This window comes from Pituophis catenifer, unplaced genomic scaffold (assembly GCF_029215685.1).
Source record: "Pituophis catenifer annectens isolate HBS135680 unplaced genomic scaffold, rPitCat1.0.hap2 SCAF_2, whole genome shotgun sequence".
Taxonomy (NCBI): domain Eukaryota; kingdom Metazoa; phylum Chordata; class Lepidosauria; order Squamata; family Colubridae; genus Pituophis; species Pituophis catenifer.
Window position 1 is genome coordinate 71,911,912 of NW_027256882.1, and position 22,628 is coordinate 71,934,539.

Here is a 22,628-nt window from a genome sequence, read left to right on the forward strand (position 1 = left end):
GTTTTCGTGTGTGCATGCATGCATGCGTGCCAGAAACCAGAAGACCAATGGCCAGGGCGTATGCGCCGGAAACCAGAAGAGCAGCTGCCTGGCGCACACATGCGCACCAGGTAGCTGATCTTCTGGTTTCTGGCACGCGTGCGCGCAAGCTCCCGTTTCAGCACTTGGTGCTGAAAAGGTTCACCAACATTGCTCTATATGATCCTTTTCCCAGTCAAACTCTCAAAGATCCACTTACCGGCTCACCTTTCTCTCCTCTTGGCCCAATCAGCCCACGCTCCCCCTGAAAGGCAAAAGATAAGGAGTAAATGGCTCTTCACTTGGAAACAAGGAGTTTAATGGCAAATATTATCTTTACTTACTTGGTTTCCTCTGAGACCAGGAAGGCCAGGGCTGCCCTATGAAGAGAAGTGGAGAGAAGGGAAAAAAATTGAATAGGACTTGTTTTCCTATGGTGGGAATAAGAAAAGAGAGGTGAAGAGTAAGATAAAGCAATACATTTGAAAATAAATCCTAGAGCTAAATAAAATAGGCTAGCATTCAATATGGTTAGAACATGAACTTAGTACTGGGTACATGAAGTATCTCAGTTATAGGTAAGTCACCAGATCTACATTGTGATCTTGGGGAATTACACAAATGGGGGACCAATATAATGTACAGATGGGCAGAAACACTCATAAAACCAGAGGCTCCTTGCCTTTGTGTTCGGCACCAGTATATTTTTCTGTCCCAAGCAGAGATTCATATCCTTTTTTTTTTCTTTTTGGCACTCGGTTCATCAGAACGAGACTGAGCATGGGGCTTGGATTTTTGCACTTGCACCACCTTTAAAATAGTACAGAGTTGTACTGGTGGAGATGTCACAATACTATGTCAAACCAAAATGCTTAACAACATAAGGCTTCACAAAAACCTTTCAGTTCTAGAAAGTTTTATTTCTGCTTAAGAACAAAACTGCATGCTTCACTGTGACCATGAAGAAAAAAATGTTCAGTAAAAAAAGTATGTATTTCAAAAGTTCCAACTTATGGTGGCAGATAGTATCTCAATTACAGCAAAGCATTAGGGACATATAGGAATGTGTTTGTATGCAACTATACATGGCAAAATGTTAAAAAGGTTAATTACCGGTTGACCAGGAGAACCTGGGCTGCCAGGAAGACCAGGATTCCCTGGTGTTCCATCTGCTCCTGAAAATCCCTAGAAGAAAATAGAAACATTAAGGACACATCTTTGCAGAAATTATTTACATTTAAGAATCAAAAGCATAGCTATGAAAACACAGATAGGATTTCAGCTTTCTCTAAATTCCAACTGTCTTCATCATGTGATCTGAAGATAAGAGTTGAACAAATCCAGAATGGGCCAGATAGGAGAAGGTTGCAAAGATATCTAATGAAAATGATGATGATGCCAAAATGTCAGTTACATCAATGTAGTTGAGCATACAACACAAATTATTTACTGATGCCATTTTGTATCACTATGCAAAATATTACAAGCATGAAATTTACATTATTTGCACAATGCATCCCCATAGAAGGCTGGAAAATTGGGTTTACAATTCAGAACTTGACTCATATCCATTATCAAATAATGGCTTGCAGGTCTTTACAGACAAATCTTTACAGAGTTATAACTTTCCTCCAACCTACTGTAGAATGTATTTTATATTTATGTATATGCTTACCAAATTTAGTTTAATGTCATCAAGTCATAATATTATCACATGGCAAATGGGTTCTAATTCCCATAAAGCTACTCCTGTTTCAGTGCTATATGCTATAACTTCATACTTTGGGCAGGGACTCACAATTGAAGGCTTTCTTGTATAAAAGCAATATTACAAGCAGAAAGTTAATACATCAGAAAAATATGCTGCAGCTTGGTCTTCTCATTTTCCTCTAAAATTTTACTTAAGTTAATGTAAATTTAGTCACGTAAGCCTTCAACTGTAATTGGAAGTATTAAAGACACAGACACGAAGCCTTAGGATACAGTAAATTCAAAACTGTTTTGTTTGTGGATCATCTTCATTAATCCAAAATTTCTTGTTTCAGAGAAATATAGAAATATGTTAGAAGATTTGCAGCAAACATAACCAACACCTATCATTCCAATAATTGTTTAGTTCTTAGGACCCAAAAACAGAAGACATAGAGTTTATAGCACACCAATCTGATTCAGGTCCCAGATTTACACCAAATCTGTAAAATAAACCTGATTGCAACTGGAGTTCCTCTAAGAAAATTAATCTATGGCTGCAACCAAAAATGCCACTCTTCACATAATGGAAGACTGCTACTCACCAAGCCACCAATTAGATCCAGACCACTTTGTCCCCAAGCAGATGCAGATGAACAGCAAAGAGAGAGAGAATTTCAGAAGAGATAGTTCCAGATGACTCAGGCAAGAGAACTACACCACACATTATAAGAGAAGGCAGAAAGCTTCAAAAATGATTTATCAGTAGAGGTACTCTTAAGCTTAAAGGATAAAATGCATATAATGGAATTCATTGATTGTTGATGCAAAATTTGATAAAGGATGATAGAGAAGAGGATCAAGGAAAGTTTCTCCTTTTAAAGAGGAAAGTCTGTAAAATCCATCTCTTTCATTCAGGCTACTGTACATTTGTGCTGTGAGAACTCACCCTCTCTCCTTTTTCACCCCGCCTCTCAATAGTGTCACCTGGGGGACCCCGAGGTCCCACTGGACCTGGAGGACCTGGGATCCCATTGCGTCCCTAGGGGGAAAAAAGAATCATTTTGTTTTATAATTGGGTACACTCTATTTCTTATAGCTGGATTCCTTTGCTTAGTTCCCCATATCCTTCATGGATATATCCTTTTATAAAATGAAGGAACAGCAGCAGTACGAATCTCAAGGGGAGAAGGTGAAGGGGGGGGGTCCAAAATTTAATTAATTAATTAAGTTTCTTTGTGATCAGATAAGTGAGACAATATTCTTACAGCAAAATCCCTCTTCTATGTGCTCTGTAGTTTCTTGGCATTGAAATGACTATCATTTTAAATATCATAATTATTGACTGCTAAATTAAATTATTTTTTCACATCTCTCATAACAGGCCTCTAAGATTTAGGAAGATTATCCTGTGTTGTGGGGAGGTTATATACAATACCCATAGATTTCTTTGATTTTCTGATTAACACTCCAAATGGCGAATGTATGAACACAGATTCTGATAAAGAATTAATTACTTCATGACTGAAATTTCCAATCAATCTGTTCAGAAGAAATTTCAGAGAGTTTTGTTTGTGTGTTTGTATCTCTATATCTATCTGTCTGTCTATCTGTCTATCTATCTATCTATCTATCTATCTATCTATCTATCTATCTATCTATCTATCATCTATCTATCTATCTATCTATCTATCTATCTATCTATCTATCTCATATATACAGAGAGATTGATTTCCTATAGGAGACTATAGGTATGTTCATATATGTTTCAGGACTGTTCCATTTTAGGTAATGTTAAATCCCATTTTATCAGATGTATATGTCCTATTTGTAAAAGCAAATGGATATGAAAAAAAATTGGTGTTTTTTTTTAAAGAAATGGTATAACATAATGCACCAACATTATACATAATGTATAACGTACAAATACCATTGTCTCTTAATAGAATGTAACAGAGACTCTGCCTAAGGATGATACGGAATGGAACTAAAAAAATATGTTCTTGGATAGCAACACAATCAACTCAAAAATCCTCCTTGAAAAATCATGTAATTTGGAAACATTTAGCCTTGGAAAAAAGACTTCTGCAGCCATTGGTTTATACATGGTTTGATGAAAGACAAATTAACTGCAAAGGAGTTTGAGGAAATGGAGTAGGCCAGAAATTTCTAGAAAGCTAACTATTATTTCAAGAGCTCTTTCCAGTTTTATTATCTTGTAATGTTTTGGAGTCTTCAAATCTTTCCTCTGTGATAAATGTTGAACCAGTGAGATTAAATAAATTATTAAATCATCTAACTAATCTCAAATTTTAAAAAAACTTACTTTATTTAAGGCTTCTGGTGATTTGAATGAAATAGAAACTCTTTGAAATTCTGAAAGAGGTTCTGCCAATGATTTTAATCATGTTTGTCGCCCCCGACAAAAGAGTCAAATCAAACTAAGAGAGCTCAAGAAACAGGACCAAACCTCCTCCATATCACGTTAGACTTGTTCTCAAGAAGGCCAAACATTACCGGATTTCCAGAAGGGCCAGGATTTCCCACTTGTCCTCTCTGTCCCTGCAAAATTATTGATAGATAAATGGTCAATTCCCAAGGAATGATCTATATTTTTCCCTTAAAAGAATCCGAAATACCTCCTTCTACAATAAATCTCAGATACTCACAGGCTCACCTGGCTCACCCTTCTCACCCTGTAGGAAAAGATACAATAGTAGGCTTGATTATATGAACTTCAGATACCTCAAATATATTTAATTAATTGTTTTAAAATAGGAATATGTGGGAAGTCTATATCTCTCTTCCCCAGCTACCAAAGAGAGTTTGGCGATCATGCTACAGAAAGAAGATGCTACTGAACCAATTTAGAAAAGCAATCTTCCCTGATGTCCTTCTCTTTTCCTCTTATCTAGATTGGCCCATTTAAGTTTCCTTGGCTGAGTAGCTATGTTTTCCTTTAGCTCTTTTTGAGTATCTATTAGAATTGGATTCTTTCTACACTACACTACATTAATTACAGTAATAAAGAAAAATACATTAACATCTCACCCTCCCCTTAAGACCTCTAAAGGTCAGATGATGTCAACATCCATGTTGTGAGACACTTTTAAGGCAATGAGACACCAAAAGGGGAGATGCAATAGAGGATTGCATTTCACGGGAAACCATTATGGATTTTAATGAAGACAAGGACCACTTTATTCTCTGCTTTACTTTTAAGTTTATGAGGTTTGAGTAATCTTCTAATAATACCATGGGGAGGAATTGTGAATAACTGTTAAAAGTTCTTTTTCTTTTCAGGCATGTCTATATTTTAGAACAAAAGTTTAGTGCTTGTATTTTATATTGGGAATTTGAGACAGATTGGAGATTTTATTGATGCTGTGGCCCTAAAAGTGAATTCAAAGTGCTGGTATTAATTTCTAAAGCTTTACATAGTTCAAGATTGCAATATCTGGTGGAATATTTTTTCCTATTTCTGCCCATAACCTAAGATCATTTTTGGAGGTCCTGTTTCAGGTGCGTTTTCAGGATGAGGTATGGAAAATAGCACGTGTCAATTTTGAATGGATATTCTCTCTTACTGCCACTTTTATTACATTATAGATTTAATGTCATACTTTAATTGCTATATTTAATATTTTAATTATTTAGAATGTTATTTGGTCACATTGCAATCTATTACAAGCTGCCCTGGTAAAATCCTGGCAGTTTACACATTATTGAAAATAGTTAGTGTTCAATAAATAGTCTTAACCATAGAATATTCTTTTTAAAAAAATATTTTAAAAATATTCTTTTAATAATACTGCATAAATAAAACAAGTTGGGGCAACCTGGCCATAAGAGGAATTTCTCCCATTTTTACAAATGACCCTGACTTTTTTTTTCTTGGTTTTTAATCTTCATCTTTCCTTTGCCACCTGAGAGAACAAATACTGTTTATGAGTAGAAATCTTGTGAAGCATAATTGTCAGCGACTTACCTTAGGGCACTGCACAGTACAGACGTCTGGTCTAGACTGAAAAAAATCCCAAAGAATAAAAAGGTGAGTGTTAAAATAGTTACAATGCAAACATTTACATGTTAGAGCAGTGATGGCTAACCTTTTTGTTGTCACGTGTCAAAGGTGAGTGCATGCACACACCCATAATGCAATGTGTGCACGCCCCCTGCCTGCACCCCATGCATGCACCCCCCCTGCTCCCCCCTGCCTGCTACCCGCCACCCCCGCAGGAGCGGCAGAGATCCGAAAACCAGCTGGTCGGTGGGAGGCGCGCGCACAGGCATGATGGGACTGAACTGGGGCGATGGCTCGCATGCCCACAAAATGGGGTCTGTGTGCCACAGGTTCACCATCACGGTGTTAGAGGCTTGGCTTTAGACTCAGGTCATGCGCTAAGTAATATTGTATTTTGGAGTTCATGGAAATATAAAAGAAACTGGTTTTTTTGGGGCAGGGAAGACCACAAAGTCTCTTGCTGAATTCTTTAAGGGCTCCAGTACAAAACAGACACATCCACCAGATCCATTTCCTTTCTCTCACACATGGATCTTCAGGAGGACTAGAAGAAAAAAAAAAGACTAAAACCTTTCTGTGCACAGTTCATTTTAACTAAGTCCCTATTACCATAGGTGGCAAGAAAACTTTATCAAGGAAAAGTAAGGTATATAGAGAGGGGAGAAGAGGTTTTAATCCTGTCTCGGTATACCACCACCCTGACTACTGTGGTTGCTTTTGAAAGGGAGTCCCTGCTAATCTGAAGATGACCGATCAGATGAGTGGATTGGAGTGGTCAGTAAGCCTTGATAAGTGACCTTGATAAGCCACCTGTTTAGTGCAATTGTGAAGAGGCGAAGAGAAAGTTGCTTCATCAGAAACTACAGGGAGCAGGACAGTGGTAAAGTACTTTTTACACTTTGGCAGGACATGATATGCACCAGTGGTGTCAAACTCAAGGCCCGGGGGCTGTTTCCAGCCCACGGGGTGCTTAGATTTGGCCCACAGGGCTGCCCTGGAAACAGTGAAAAACTTGCCCGTGGTGCCTCTGTCAGCGAAAATGGACCTTGGGAGGGCCGCGTGCAGCCCTCCTGAGCTCCGTTTTCGCTGGCAGAGGGTTGCAGGAGGCTGTAGCAGTCAAAAACGAAGCTCGGGAGCCCGATTTCTCTGGCAGAGCGCTCGGGTGCCCTAGACACAAATGACGTCAAACTGGCCACGCCCACTCTGGCCTCTCGAGGTCAAACACAACCCTCATGCAGCCCTCAATGAAATTGAGTTTGACACCCCTGATATGCACAGTAACTGGATCAAAGGTAAAGGTTATTATACAAAGCAGGAATTCCACTTGTTGTATATCTATCTATTTTCATCCTGTAGAAGAAATTCTGGACATAATGCAAAGCATAGAAAGCCATTGTGCTTTCCTCCTTCAACATTTCTTCTATAGCATGATTGCTATCTGAATGCCAGAGGCCATTGCTTTTCCATACCGATTGTCTCATTTACCTTCTCCACCGCTGGATCTATTGCTAGGAAAACTGCAGGCAATTATTTCCTCTGCTGCATGAGCAGTGCCTTACCCCATCTACCATGGATGATCTGCAGAGGGCACTGGCAAGCCCCATTTCCACCTCTGACAGGCTGTTTGAGTCTCGCACAAAGAAAACGTTACGTGATTCTTCACTGGTTACAAGGCGACGCAGTTGTTCACGATCGGCTCCTTCCATCCCCACTGCTAGAATCTGGATTCCTGCAAGGTCCACAAAAGGGAAACTTAGAAGAGATCCTCCATGTTAATTATTCATTGGAGATTGTGCAGTCCAGGTGAAGAAACTAAGGACACAAGTAGCTCAGCCGATTTTCTAAAGGAAAATTTCAGCCAGGGCTACCCAAACTGTACCAAAGCAACTTAAAAGATACCTGGAGGGGGGGATCCTATTTTTTCAGCCCAGTCAAATGACAGACTTCTCAGTTAGAACCCAAAGTTGCTTTTTCAAGAGGCAACCGGACTTTCTGGTTTTTCTTTGAAGATGTTTCGCTTCTCATCCCAGAAGCTTCTTCAGCTCTGATTAATTCTTCAGAGCTGAAGAAGCTTCTTGGATGAGAAGTGAAACATCTTCAAAGAAAAACCAGAAAGTCCAGTTGCCTCTTGAAAAAGCACCTTTGGGACAACCCTGACCTGGATGACTGAGAATCTCTATAGACACTCATACCTTTGTCACCTCCCTATTGGACTACTGCAATGCATTCTATAAGGGCCTGATCTTGAAAAGCATCTGGAAACTACAGGAAGATTCTTGTTAGAGAGCAGCAGCTACAAGAAATGTGTTGCAATATTTATCAGGATCAGACTCAATAAATTTAGTAAGAGTTAAAGGTTTAAATATATCTCCTTTTATTTACAATAGGCATTCTATATTCACTGAATATTCATAGGTAGAAGCAAGTAAAAGGGGGCAAACAGCTCCTTATATATACAGTGGGTGGAGCTAGATGTGGGAGTGGTGAATCAAGAATACATTAAGAAGTGAAGAATAAGTTAACCCCTGATACCCCGTTCATATATTATTTACACATTATAGAATAAGGCATTTACATCTGACAAATCCCCCTCTAAATGCCGATTCGTTATACAACACCAATTACATTCAGATTCAGGACAGTACAAAACATACAATTTAGAAGTTAAGTATTTATGCTGCTTGGCAGGTAAAGGCTTTGTCAATATGTCAGCTAATTGTTCTGAAGTTTCACAATGCACAGCTTTAATAAATCCATCCTGAGATAATTGTCTCACATGTTTAAATTTTATATCTATGTGTCTGGACCTTTGTCCAATGGCGTCAGATCTGGATATTTCAATAGCTGCTTTATTATCTTCACGCATAATAAAAGGTAAAGCAGGTTTTTTCCAAACATCTGAAATCAAATCATTAAACCATACAAGGTTATTTGCAGCTTTAGATAAACAAACATATTCTGCTTCTGTCGTTGAAGTGGCCACTAATTCTTGTTTACCAGTGTACCAGTAAACTGGACAGTCATTTAATAGGAATATATAACCAGATGTACTTTTTCTACATGATGTGTCTCCAGCCCAGTCTGCATCTGCATAACATGTAAGCTTTGGTTCTTTATTATCGTTAGGTTCCAACATTAAACAAAAGTCTAGTGTACTTTTCAGATATCTTAATATTCTTTTAACAGCTTCCCAGTGGTACATTGTTGGCTTGCTGACATGTCTGGATAATAAATTGAGGGGTAAAGCGATATCTGGTCTTGTCCAATTAGATATATAAAGAAGTGAACCTATGACTGATCTATAAAATGTGTTATCTTTGAACTCAGGGGATGATTCATCAGTATTTCTTAGAAAGTCAGTTTGCATAGGAGTATCACAAGGTTTGGCATTACTTAGATTGCATTTATTTAAAAGCTCTATGATCTTATCTCTCTGAGTAAGTTTGAATCCTCTTTTTGTTTTACTAATTTGAACACCAAGATATTTGTTTACTTTACCTAAAGATTTCAATGAGAAATGTTCATTTAGCTTAGTTACAAAGGTTTCTCTTCTCTCTTTATGTTTTCCTATGTATAAAATGTCATCCACATAGATCAATACAAATTCCATGTAATCATTACCCTTTTTAACGAAAAAACAGTTATCAGCAGTGGTGGCATTGAAGTCCATGGTTTTAAGTACTTTTACTAAGCAATCATACCATCGTTTACCAGATTGTTTTAACCCGTATAAACTCTTGTTTAACAACCAAGTCTCATTTCTGTTTGTGTATTGACTGTGGGGTGCTCTTACATATATTTCCTTATCTAGTTTTGCGTGTAGGTACGCTGTCTGTATGTCATATTGGAATACATCGAGATTAAGTGCTGATGCTACCACTAGAGCTGTTTTGACACTCTCGGTTCTTACTGTGGGGGAATACGTGTCAGTGTAATCCTCCGGATATTTCTGTGCATAACCTTGTGCAACTAGTCTAGCTTTGTATAGGGTATTGCCTCCCTCTAAGTTCTTAATTTTATATATCCACCTGGTACCAATAATTGTCTTATCTTTTGGTGCTATTGCAGGTGTAAATACATTTAGTCCTTGTAAGCTTTCCATTTCTTTTTTCATTGCTAATTCCCATTTTTCTTTTTCTTCACGAGGGAGTTTTAACACTTCCTCATATGTATTAGGTGTCTTTGACTCATCATCCATATGCATTATATAGTCTTTATATTTATTTGGCATCTGATTTCTGGTGTTTCTAATTGTTTTTTCAGGTTTACTATTGTTATCATGCAAATATCTTGCTTCCTTTTTAGTTAGTGTGTCTGTCTTTATTTTGTGTTGGCTATTTGTCCATGTTTTGGTTTTGTTTTTATATTTGTTGATGTTTTGCTTTTCTATGGTCCCTTTCTCTTGAGATTTTGTATCTTTGTTGTCACTTGGAAATATTTCATTAAGATGTATTTTAGACCAGTTGGCCTGTTCATGGAATACAGCTGTTCTGGAGACTATAAATTTGTTATTACTATCAATGAATCTGTACCCTTTAGTACCTGTCTCATATCCCATAAATCTGAGTCTTCTGGACACGTTTTCTCCCTTTCTTCTCAGTTGCTTAGGTATGTGTACGTCTGCAGTGACCCCAAATATGTGCATGTGTGCCAATTTTGGTTTTCTATTATACATTACTTCATATGGTGTTTTATTTATAATGCTGGACCAGGTTCTATTCTGTGTGTAATTGGAATAATGTAAGGCTTCTGACCAGAATTGTTTGCTTAAGCCAGCATCTTCCAATGTGCATCTAATCATGGTTTGTAATGTTGAGTTCTTCCTCTCTACAATCCCGTTCTGGAACGCAGAAAATGGACTAGACGTGTAATGTAACATTCCTCTGTCCTTTAACCATTGGGAGAATTCTTTAGACATGAATTCACATCCCCTATCTGTCATAATTTGTTTTATTCTGATATTGTGTTGTGTTTCTATGCGTTTATAAAATTCTTTAAATTTTTGGAAGGTTTCGTCTTTGTGTTTTAATGTATAGACAAATCCATAACGGCTATAATCGTCTACTATGGTTAAGAAGTAACGTTTTCTATAAGTGATTGATGGAGTTAGTGGACCAACTAAGTCCATGTGTACTAAATCAAAAATTTGGTTGGTTGATCTGGTGGATTTTCTTGGTCTGGGGCTAGTCTTTAGTTTTGTAGATTTACATACTGAGCATTCCAAATAGTTTTCACAATTTTTTATTTTGACACCTTCTGCGTGTTCAGTCATTTTTTGTACTACAGGAAAACTGGCATGTCCTAACTTCCTATGTAAGATGTGAGCACACTCATCATGAATTGGCTTACCTATTTTTGGTTTTTTTTCATTGTGTACATCTTTGTGATCATGAGATATTTTACATTCATCATTGTCACTGTTGCTAATGTTTCCATCATCTTCCATATTTGAATCAATGTTGTGTAACCATTTTTCCTTTGTTATCAGATAAGGTAGGCCTCCTTTAATTATTACAGTGCCTATATCTATTTTACCTTTCTCTAAAGTCGCCTTTCCTTTAGAAAAAACTATGTTAATATCAGAATCTCTACTTAGTTTTATGGCACTTAGTATGTTATGAGGTATTTCAGGTATTAGCAATACCCCCTCTATTTTTCCTAGACCTGGCAGTATTACATTCCCTCTGCCTAATACTTGAACCTTTTCTTGGTTAGCTACCTTTATTACAAATTTATCTTCTACAAATGAAGACAATATATCTTTGTTATTAGTGGTGTGATTAGTTGCTCCAGAATCAATAAGCCAATTACTATTTTCATTCTGCTGTGTGTTAGTGTTGTCTTGTTTATTTAATCCATTCAATGAACCAGATTTTCTATCCTTTGAATTATCTCTGCCCCCTCTATTGTCTTTGTAATTTGGTGGGCTTCTGTATCTATGTCTATCCATGGAAGACTGTCTATAATTGTATTTGTTTCTATATTCTGACCTATGTCTTTCTTTTGAAATTTTGGGGCAATCCCTTCTATTGTGTTCCCTGGATCCACAGTTATGACATTTAAATGTTTCATTATATTTTTCTTGGAAAGCTACTTTCCTATATGTTTTGTGTTCTATGTGATTGTTAGAACGATTCCTTCTTGAATTGTCTTCTGCTATTAATTTATTGGATAGACTTTCTATGGATAAGTATCCTAGATTGATTGTGTCTAAATGTGACATATAATTGTCCCATGATGGATCAAGTGAATTGATAATAACACTTTTCATTGTTTGATCTGAAATCACCTCCCCCCTTAAATGCAGCTCAGCTCTTATTTTGTTTAAAGATATTAAATGCTCACTTATGGAAACCCCTGGTTTTATCCTAGATGAAAAGAAATCTTTAGACATCCTTGTGGTGGTAGCTACACTGTCACTGTAAAACAAATTGAACATGCATTGAATAATTTCTGACACAGTCATATTTTGCTTAATGCTATGATACATTGCAGGAGACACACTAGATATTAATAAGAAAAATGCTCTATGGTGTAAGCAGTCTATTTTTAGAGTCCAAGGTCTTTTTGGGGGACTAGTGATAAAAAACAGTAAGTTTTCCTTCATAAAGACAACCTGGAGCTGCTGATACCATTCTTGCAAATTAATGCCATCTACCCTTAGCTTTGGGAAGTCACTGGGTAAATTTCCGACATTATTAGGTCCATTACTTACAACCTGAGGTAGTCCGTGGTCCCGCAAATGCAGAAAATTACAAAACGGCGTGGGGATGCTCGCAACGAGCCTGCACGGTCTCCTCGCCAGTTCATGTCTTCCCGGACCATCTGCGTAGTCTTGCGCATGCGCGTTGTTCATTTCTTCCACGGAGTCGTCGTGAGAGGTTCTCCTCGTTGTGGCTCGCTCGTTCTGCTCCTCCTCAGACGAATTGTCTCTGGCTCGATTTTGGGAGTCTTGACGATGGCGGGTGCTCTTCTTCTTCCTTTGACGGCGTTGGTGCTTGCTTCGGTCTGTGGCGTGGGGCGGTATCGGCAGGGCTCTCTGGGTTCGGGCGTCGTCGCTCTCGTAGTCAGAATGGGAGCGGGCAGGTCTTGAGGCATTGGCTTGCCCGCTCGCTTCTTCGTTAGTTTTTTTGTTATTTTTAGTTTTGGTCCAAAAGCAGCAAAAAGCGTTTTCATTGCTGATTTTATTTGATTGTTTGTTGAATCCTCTTCACTTTCCGATTCTGATTCTTCAGAGGTGTTAGAGTCTTCTTTTTCATTTTCGTTGTCTGATGTTTTTCGCGCCAGAAATTTTGAATTGAGCTTTCTGATTGGCTCTGCTTCGCTCACCCTGGAGGTCTGTTGAAACCAAGATGGCTGCCATTCAAAATTTCGCGCGGGATCACCGGTTTTCTTCTTCACAACAATATTTTCTGTAGTCATATCACTCACTATTTTGGTGTCTTTTGATTTTTCATTAGTGATGTGCTTCTCTCTCGCTGCTCCGCTGTTCTTCAGCATATCTTGGAGGTTCGCGATGAGGCTTTCATCATTCTTCTGGCTTTTCAATAGTTTTAATATTTCTGACCTGAGTTCGTTATTCTCTATTTCGATTTCCTCCTCATCATCATTTTCATCTATTATTTCTTCGTCTTCAGTGGTGTATTCTTCAGATTCTCTCGAAATCGCATTTGTGGATTCGTTGATTATTTCTTGTTCTGTTTCTATTTCTTTGCTATATGCCCTGGTGTTGGGCCTATCTTTCTTAGACATTTTTAATTTTTATTGAGTCAATTAACCATCCTCTGCTACCAGCTTGTTGCAATATTTATCAGGATCAGACTCAATAAATTTAGTAAGAGTTAAAGGTTTAAATATATCTCCTTTTATTTACAATAGGCATTCTATATTCACTGAATATTCATAGGTAGAAGCAAGTAAAAGGGGGCAAACAGCTCCTTATATATACAGTGGGTGGAGCTAGATGTGGGAGTGGTGAATCAAGAATACATTAAGAAGTGAAGAATAAGTTAACCCCTGATACCCCGTTCATATATTATTTACACATTATAGAATAAGGCATTTACATCTGACAAAATGCTTCTCTTATGTTTGTTGCATTCCAGACATGAGGGATAGATGACTTACCAGCAGCTTTGATTTCCCTGGCTGGCCCAGTGGCATCATCACTGGATGACCCATCTGCCAATATCACTAAGGTTCCTGGAACGCCAGATCTTCGCCCTGCAGTGGGGCTCAGCATGTAGCTCTTCACAAAATTAATGGCTGCTCCTTCATAGAAAAAGTAACGACAGATATGCATCCAGAGAAGCACATACACTGTAGTAAGAGCACTAGTGATATATTGCTCATTTCAAGTTTTCATCAGCAATTCCTGTGAATATTGACATCATGGTCACAGGTAGAATTTCAAAAAGGGCCTGGTGGCTCTGCAGATTAAAAGCATTGTGATTAACACCAGCTGTCTGCAATTATTGTAAGTTCGAATCTCACCAGGCTCAAGGTTGACTCAGCCTTCCATCCTTTCTAAGGTAGGTAAATTAAGGACCCAGTTTGTGGGGGCAATAAGCTGACTTTGTATAAAATATACAAAAGTATGAAGGCTATTGCTTAACGCATTGTAAGCTGCCCTGAGTCTCCAGAGAAGGGCGGCATATAAATCAAATTAAAAAAAAAGAAAGAAAAAGAAACAGGATTCCTTCTTTCTCTTCCTGCTGAGTTCTTTGAACAAGGAACTAACAGCTCCCTCCCTGTTCCTTGGATCAAAGGAATGGGCGACCCCTTACCTATGGCATTGCCTCTAGGTTCCTCATAGCGCAATGAGCGAATGTGCTGCAGGACACTTGCTAAATCATTGGAACGATTAAGCAGGAGTAAAGGGAGGCCTCGGTAGCTGTACATTGCAATGCCCACCTGGAGTAGGCAGAAAAGAAAAAAGAAATGTGATAAAAGCAGAATCTAAAGATGAAGTAGCATGCAGCCAAATTCCCCATCTTAGGAACAGAGAGAAACAAGGAGTGATATTCATTTACTTCTCAGCCGTCTAAGATAGGCAAGATTAGGAAACAAGAGTTGCTAGTAACCTTGGAATGTATTTTAATGCAATTAGGCTACTGCACCAGAAATGTGAGAGCCCACCAAACCAGTGGTGAAATCCAAATTTTTTTACTACTGGTTCTGTGGGCGTAGCTTGGTGGGCATGGTGTGGTTTAGTGGGCGTGGCAGAGAAAGGATACTGCAAAATCTCCATTATCACCCCACTCTGGGGCCAGCCAGAAGTGGTATTTGCCGGTTCTCCAAACTACTCAAAATTTCCGCTACCGGTTCTCCAGAACCCCTCAGAACCTGCTGGATTTCACCCCTGCACCAAACCCCCAATCTACTTCAAGTTATACTATTACAATGAAGGTGGTGCGGTTTTGAGCTTCTTTCTCATGCTTACTACCTTCCCAGAAACTCAAGTATCTTTTTTTGTAATTGCTCAGTATTCTTCTCTCCTTTCTCTCTGAGTCCCAACGTTTCATCCCAGAACTGGATCCCATCCCTGTCATATCCCTGCAGGATCAAAATTTTGATTCACAGCTATTTGGATGGCCAAATAAAACACCACTACATGGAGGTTACAGAACATATCTTGATCAAATTTTATCTTTTGTCACCTTACTGACAAAACTATAGATTTGCAATTATAGAATGAAAATCAACAAGGTTATAATTGGGTTCACTTCACCCAATTAAAATAACTCTCAATGTCTTTGTGCATGTGAATCAAACAAGAACAAAAGCACTGCAAAATCTTGATGATATAGGTTACCCGGGTAGTTTCAGGGCCTGGATGAAAAATGGATATAATGTTGGAGAGGAAGCTCTGCACAACCTCTGCATTGAAGGCTTTGTCTCGAGTTGTATGTACAAGAAAAATGACATCACGCTGGGCATCTGGACAGACTGCAGAGTGGAAAGTTTCAGAAAGAGTCAGAATGGCATCAAATGGATTGGGAACATAAGCTAAAGGTCTGATTTTTCCCTTCCTCTACCCCCACCCCAAATGCAAATAATAACTGAAGAGATTTAACTTCCTGTGTAGCTGCTTGTAATTCTCAACCGGAACCTTTCTAAATCAATTCTATTTTATTTTTAAATATTGCAAAACATTTATTCCAAATGGCTTGCCATATGAATCTGAAAGATCTAGCTAAATCTACTCAAACAACATTGAACCAAGGGAGTGCCATATAATCTCTCTGTAAACAGGCCAAGGAATATACAAATCAGGAAATCCAAAATGTAAGGTCTAAAATAGGATCATCATTGTTAAAAACAAACACCCCAGGACTCCCTCTCAAAAATAGGACTTCACCCTTTTCTCCCACCAAATATTAAGTGAATTGACCAGCAAGTTGCAAGCAAGAGGCTCTAGAGACCCACTGGTGTCCATGGCAAACTACTGTGATGCCAAAATGATAGCATGCTGTGAGGAATTCAACAAATGTTATTATTTACTTGCGGATGAGCTTCTGACACAAGTATGTAATTTATAGCACCTGGTTGATCACACATGCTTTGTTATTTGTCCTCTTGAATGGATACCCTGGTAAAGACATTCCTCCATAAAGCAAAACCTCACCTATCTGGTGAGAAATAGAAACCTCAGCACCGGAAATGCTCCCAAACAATGGGCGAATCATAAAGGAGTATTGCTCCCCAAGATGCAACCCAGACACTTGGTAGGATGTTTCTGATGCAGGCAATGTTCTTTGTGCCTCTTCTCCCTCTGAAACAAAGGAGAAACATGATAGAGGATTAACACAGAGAATTTTACACAGGGCTAATAATGCAGATAGTGTGTCTCACACTATATTGGCTTGTACGCTCGTTAATTGGTCACAATACTGCTCTATTACATTGCTGCTATGGGAGCCTTCATTCTCATGGTCTTTTGGAAGCTGGTAAAAACCTGGCACTTCTGGACCTTTGGGGATTGATTAGGGAGTCATTAGCACCAGAGATTTTTGTATGATTTGTTAATATCCTTTATTCAATATTAATATCTGCAAACTACCTAGAGTCTGAATGGATTGAGAAAGTGAAAGAAACTGTATAAATAAAGAAACCCAGTATTTTATTTGATACGTGCTTATATCACATAAGATTAAGAGCAGTGGTGGCGCAATGGTTAGAGTGCAATACTGCAGGCTACTTCAGTTGACTGCCGGCTACCAGCAGTTCGGCAGTTTGAATCTCATCGGCTCAAGGTTGACTCAGACTTCCATCCTTCCGAGGTCGGTAAAATGAGGACCAAGATTGTTGGGGGCAGTGTGCTGACTCTGTAAACTGTTTAGAGGGGGTTGTAAAGCATTGTAAAGCAGTATATAAGCCTAAGTGCTATTGCTATATCTAAGCATGGGGTAAGGTCTTTTCCCTCATAACAACAATCCTTAAGGGTAGATTAGGCTGAGAAAGAGTGACATGTGTAAAGTCACCTCACAAGCTTCCATTACTGAGTGGAAACTAAAATTTGGGTTTCCCCATTCCTAGCCCAATACTTTGACCACTACTCCACAAAACGTTGTGAAGGGAAATCAGAGCTCCTATATGACTGAACTCCTGGAGGAAAGGTGTGATGTACATCAAATATAGGACCAACCTCTTGGAGATTTCCATGTGAGAAGATAGCCAGAAGCCCCAGGAACTGGAGTCCAGGACAATGTTAGAGAATCCTTTTGAGAATCTGTCACCTGGAAATTGGCAACTCGGCCCACAGCTGCTGAAAAAATAAAGGTAAATATGGGACAGGTAGTTTGGTCCTTGATAGTTGAAAGAAAAATCTAGAGAAGCTCTTCATAGGAACTCACACTGACGACCACAGAGAGTAGATCACACTTGTGATCTATTGTAACCTTACAAGGTTTAATGGGATGATTTCATTTGAAAGTAAATGGCCCAAGTCACCCCATAATAGCTGCTCCAAGAAAAAAAACCTGGGATTTTTTAGCTAGTCCTTGACTTACAAAATATAATTGGAACCAGAATTTCCATCACAAAGCATGGCAATTATTAAGTGAGTTGCACCTGATTTTATAACCATTTTTTTGCCATGGTCGTTAAACGGATCAGTGCAGTTGTTAAGTGAATCACATGGTTGTTAAGTAACTCTGGCGTTCCCTACTGAGTTTGTTTACTGGAAGCTGGCTGGGAAATGGTGATGGCATGAGTCAGGACAGGGCAACCGTCATAAATGCATGCTAGTTGCCAAGCACCCAAATTTTGATCACATGACTGTAAGGGATGCTACAATGCATTATGCATCTCTTAAATATGATAACTGGTTACAAGCCAGTTTTTTCAGTGCCATTGTAATTTTGAAATATTACTAAACTAATGGTTGTAAGTTGAGAGCTACCTCTACCTAATGCTTTGCTTCAGCTGCTTCTTTGGCCCTTCAGAGGTCTTTTGTGCCCACACAGTGCAGAAGTCACTTTCTTTGAAGCAAGATTGGCCTGTCATGATGCTTGTGAGGCTGAGTACATCCCTGCCAATGTTTTAAGCATAAATGAAAGTTCATACTATTTCTGATGCTTAAAGCAGATTGCTGAGGTGGAGTGCATAAGCATTTTACAGATCTGGTATTTATATACCAGAGATGAGTAGTATATAATACAGCTATATGCAAAACTAGTGTTATTGTCTGTGGCACATTGACTTGAATATTATACAGAGAAAAGCAGTACTGTACATAAAAACCAAAGCAATAAAATAGAGATAATTTATACTGTCATAGTTGAAAAAAATGTCCACTGTTGAAACTCTGCTTTTTGAAGTACGTTCTTATCTGCTTTATCTGCTTTTTGAACTACTTTCTTATATGCTCTATAGACAAGTGTGGAAGAAACAGCCTAAGAGCAACATTCTGGCATAGCACCCTTATTTGGGAGTTTTCTTTCTAAAAGGTTAGACTAATATCTAGAAAAGCTATTCATGCTTTTATTTATGCTTCACTTCAGTTTTAGATTATACATTTTGCTTTGTGTGATGTTTCAACTTTTTTTTTAAAGGACAATAAACTGTTCTTTAAAATTGTTTTTAAAGGATGGGGTTTTTTTAGTTTTAAGTTTAAAAATGGAGCTGCAACAGCCAATGGAATTACATATCACAAAAGATGAGAGATCCAAATATCTACTGATCTTTGGCAATATTACAGAAGATCCTTACAATTACATATCAAATACAAATATAATTTCTCTAATCTGCATGAAAGAACAACAAAACTCTAAAGCAGGTCTCTTAGCTGCAAGAAAACACAACAATGCTTTCCCCAGAAGTAGAGGCCAACAGGGGCCATTAATGAAAACCAATAAACCAGATAGGATTGGTTTATCTCTGTCTGGTCTCTAATTCTTCTTACATATGAAATTTACATTCTATATTTAACTAGAGGCTACTCTAGCAACTTTTGTGCTGTAGACTTCTATCTCTGGATAACAGAGAGTTGGGTTACCAGTGGTGGCAACAATGGCCACAGCTTCGCTCTCCCGGTTGCCACTCAGACTTGTGATGCGGATGTCGTAGCGCCCTCCTGGCTGCAGATCTTCAATGACATAGGTGTTAATATGGGCTGGCAACAGCTGACTCCTCTCAGGCCCACCTGTCCCATGTAAGAGAGCTAGTTAATTTATTGGATAATGGGTGGCAATAATAGAGGAGGTGTATATATATATATATATATAGGAAAGTATATATAGGAAGGTATATATAGGAAGTGTTGATCACCTGCAGGGCGCCAGGTGAGCCGGTAGCCTGTGCTCCCCTGTGCTGGGCTCCATTCTAGTCGAATACGGGTTACTGAGGAGTCAGTCACACGCAGGTTTCCAACCGGTTGAATTGGGATTGCCGCTAAAAGGAAAGGTATGACGATTAACAATGGAAAAGAAGCCAGGAAGTCTGATCTTTAACAAAGAGAAAAAGATACTCTAGGACCGTGATGGCGAACCTATGGCACGTGTGTCACAGGTGGCACGCGGAGCCATATTGTGGGCATGCAAGCTCAGCTCCGGTGCACATGCACGTGCTGGCCACCTGATTTTAGGGCCTTCTGGGCCCACTGGAATTTGGCAAAGGCCATTTCCGGCCACCAGAGGGCCTCCAGGGGGATGGGGAAGGCCATTTTCATCCTGCCCAGGCTCCTAGAAAGGCTCTGGAGCCTGGGGAGGGCAAAAAAAACGGGCCTACTGGGCCCACCATGTCATCACATGCCAAAAACAGGGGAAGCATGGGGGGGGGTGTCGCATACACATGCGCAGGGGCGGGGCGCATGGAATTATGGGTGTGGGCACACATGTGCACAACCCCTCCGTGCTCCCCCCACTTTTGGCACGCGATGGCAAAAAGGTTAGCCATCACTGCTCTAGGAAGATGAAACATTATGAAACATAGATAAGATTTATGTCTTTGGTATGAGATAAAAAAAATTGTTTTTCCACTTTCAGTTGAGGTATGAGGTAAAAAACATTTTTTTCACTTTAACTTTAGATGATTATTCACTTCATGAATAATCACTGAAATATTACCTAATAATACCTGAATAATCAATTATGTGATGGGATCATGTATATCTGGAAAATATTTTCAGAAAAATAAATTCTTTCTTTAGAAAAATTTCTATGAGGTTCTTTGATTCTGAGGATATCTTTACAGAAAATATAATGATCAATTAATGAGGGAGGATTGAGTTTTCTGAATCTGGAGCTATATATTGTCACATATTAAATACTGGAAGCCAAACAATGGTGTTAATTTTCCAATTTGGGCAAGTTTGGAATATCTATCTATCTATCATCCATCTATCTATCTATCTATCTATCTATCTATCTATCTATCTATCTATCTATCATCTATCTATCTATCATTTATCATCTATCTCAACATTGGTTAAATGGATAGTATTAGGATCTAAACACACTAATACTCTAGTATGCCTGGAAACAATTATGTTAGTTGAAAAGTTATGGAATGGAATGTCCAATAAAAAGATTTGACCCTTTTCCCATGCTAAATTGACATTATGGGGAAATTGAACTTTAAAAATTGGGGAAAAGCTGGAGATATGAAAAAAATGGGTGGAAGCTAAGATACCGGCTTTGAAGCAATTGATAGATGAAAATGAATTTTTAATATATGCTGTGTTGAAAGATAAATAAATTAAAACATTCCAGAGGCAGAACCTCCTTTATTCATAGTTTGTGCACTCAGAGAACTTCTCTAAGGATGACAAGTGCAGGAACAATACAATGTAGAGTGGTAAATACCAGTAGAAAGTGCCACATAATTTCCCTCCAAATCTTAGCAAAGAAACCAAAGCATAATACAACTAAAATTAGTAAGATTAGTAAGAATCTGACACACAAATAAGGATGAATAAGTCTTACGTGTTGTGACAGTAATAGACACAGGATTTCCTTCACGATTCCCAATCAGCGCTGTGACTTTTACAGTGTAGCTGACTCCTCCTTCCAGGTTTTCTAAGTCAAAGGAATTAACGTTTCCCATGACCAGTTTGCTGCTCTCAGGTCCACCTTTAAAAGAAGAGAATGTGACTTTGCTAGTGAAAAAGATGACCAAAGCCATGCAAGATTATTGTAACCCACACAAATAAGTATAAAGTTTGATCACAGCAACAAGAAGCCTCTCTTTTCCCTAATTCTACATTTCCTTTCAGCAAACAAGAAAATCTCCAACTTCGGCCTCAAAATTATCTGTGTTTTTGATTTATGACTGCTTTGTTTTTCACTCCTAGAACTGAGATGCGCAAATTAAGTCTGCACTGTAATAGGCATTCAGAATGTGTGTGTGTGTGTGTGTGTGTGTGTGTGTGTGTGTATTCAGGTTGCTTTTAACATTCATAGGGATTTTTTAAAAAAATACTTAAATCTTCATTTTCTTAATAAAACTGTGATGTCAGTTATTAGCTATCAAATCCATTACTTGTACTGTATTTTTTCCCCTCTAAATCCAATTGCATAATTGTGATAATATAATAATTATTTTGTTATAAAATATAGAATACTTATAATTATGTAACATGTAATAATTAAGTCATTGTAATAATGAATTAATGTATATTAAAAATATGTGTTTGCAAGATTTTTTAAAAAGTTGCTTGAGCATTCCCTGCTTCCATTCCCAAGCCCATTTTAGGACATTTTAACAGTATATTTCACTTGATCCATCATTGAGATTAAAACTATCATCAGTGTGCTGACAATATATCAGGCTGTACCAATGGATAACCTCTCCCAGGGACTACAAGTGGTTATGAAAATAAGGAGACTCTATAGGTCAACAGCAAACAAATATTTTCTTCAAGAGGCTCACAACTTCTCACAATTACAGTGAGGAAACCAGAAACAGAAGATCAATAAACTTTGGCAGCTTCCTTACCACTACGCTGGTTCCATACCACTCGATATGCTGTAGCCCCTGGGACCCCAATCCAAGAGATGCGTACCACGTTTCCCCTGGATTCAAGGACTCTGAGGCTGGTGACTGTTCCCACTGGATCAAAGCCTTCAAGTTAAAGAACAAAAAAAGAATGATTGGTAATAGGATTCTCAAGGTGAGAATCAAGGTGAGAATCTGCCCTCAAAGGGCAGAGAGATAAGCATTGACTCATCCGCAACTACAACTGGTCTCACCTGTTGTAACTGAGGTGGTAGCTGAGCTCCCTTCTCTGCTACCAACTAAGGCTGAAACCTCAATGAAATAGACAGTTCCAGGTCTCAAACCATCAATGGTGTAGGAGTTTATATCAGCTGGTAGGAGTCGAGAGATCGCTTGACCTGGAAGAGAAAAGGTGTGTTCAAGATGAAGGCAACAGATTACTCACACAAGGAAGAAAACA

At 38.5% G+C, this 22,628-nt stretch overlaps 1 long non-coding RNA gene across 1 annotated transcript; it reads right to left on the bottom strand.

The window, feature by feature from the left end:
• Positions 1-361: 361 nt before the first annotated feature.
• On the bottom strand, positions 362-2,733 carry LOC139312283 (uncharacterized). Its single transcript, XR_011599987.1, has 3 exons — positions 2,657-2,733; positions 1,132-1,203; positions 362-398 (listed from the first exon to the last, which is right to left on the bottom strand). It is a non-coding gene; the product is annotated as an uncharacterized lncRNA (long non-coding RNA).
• Between the last annotated feature and the right edge of the window lie 19,895 nt (positions 2,734-22,628).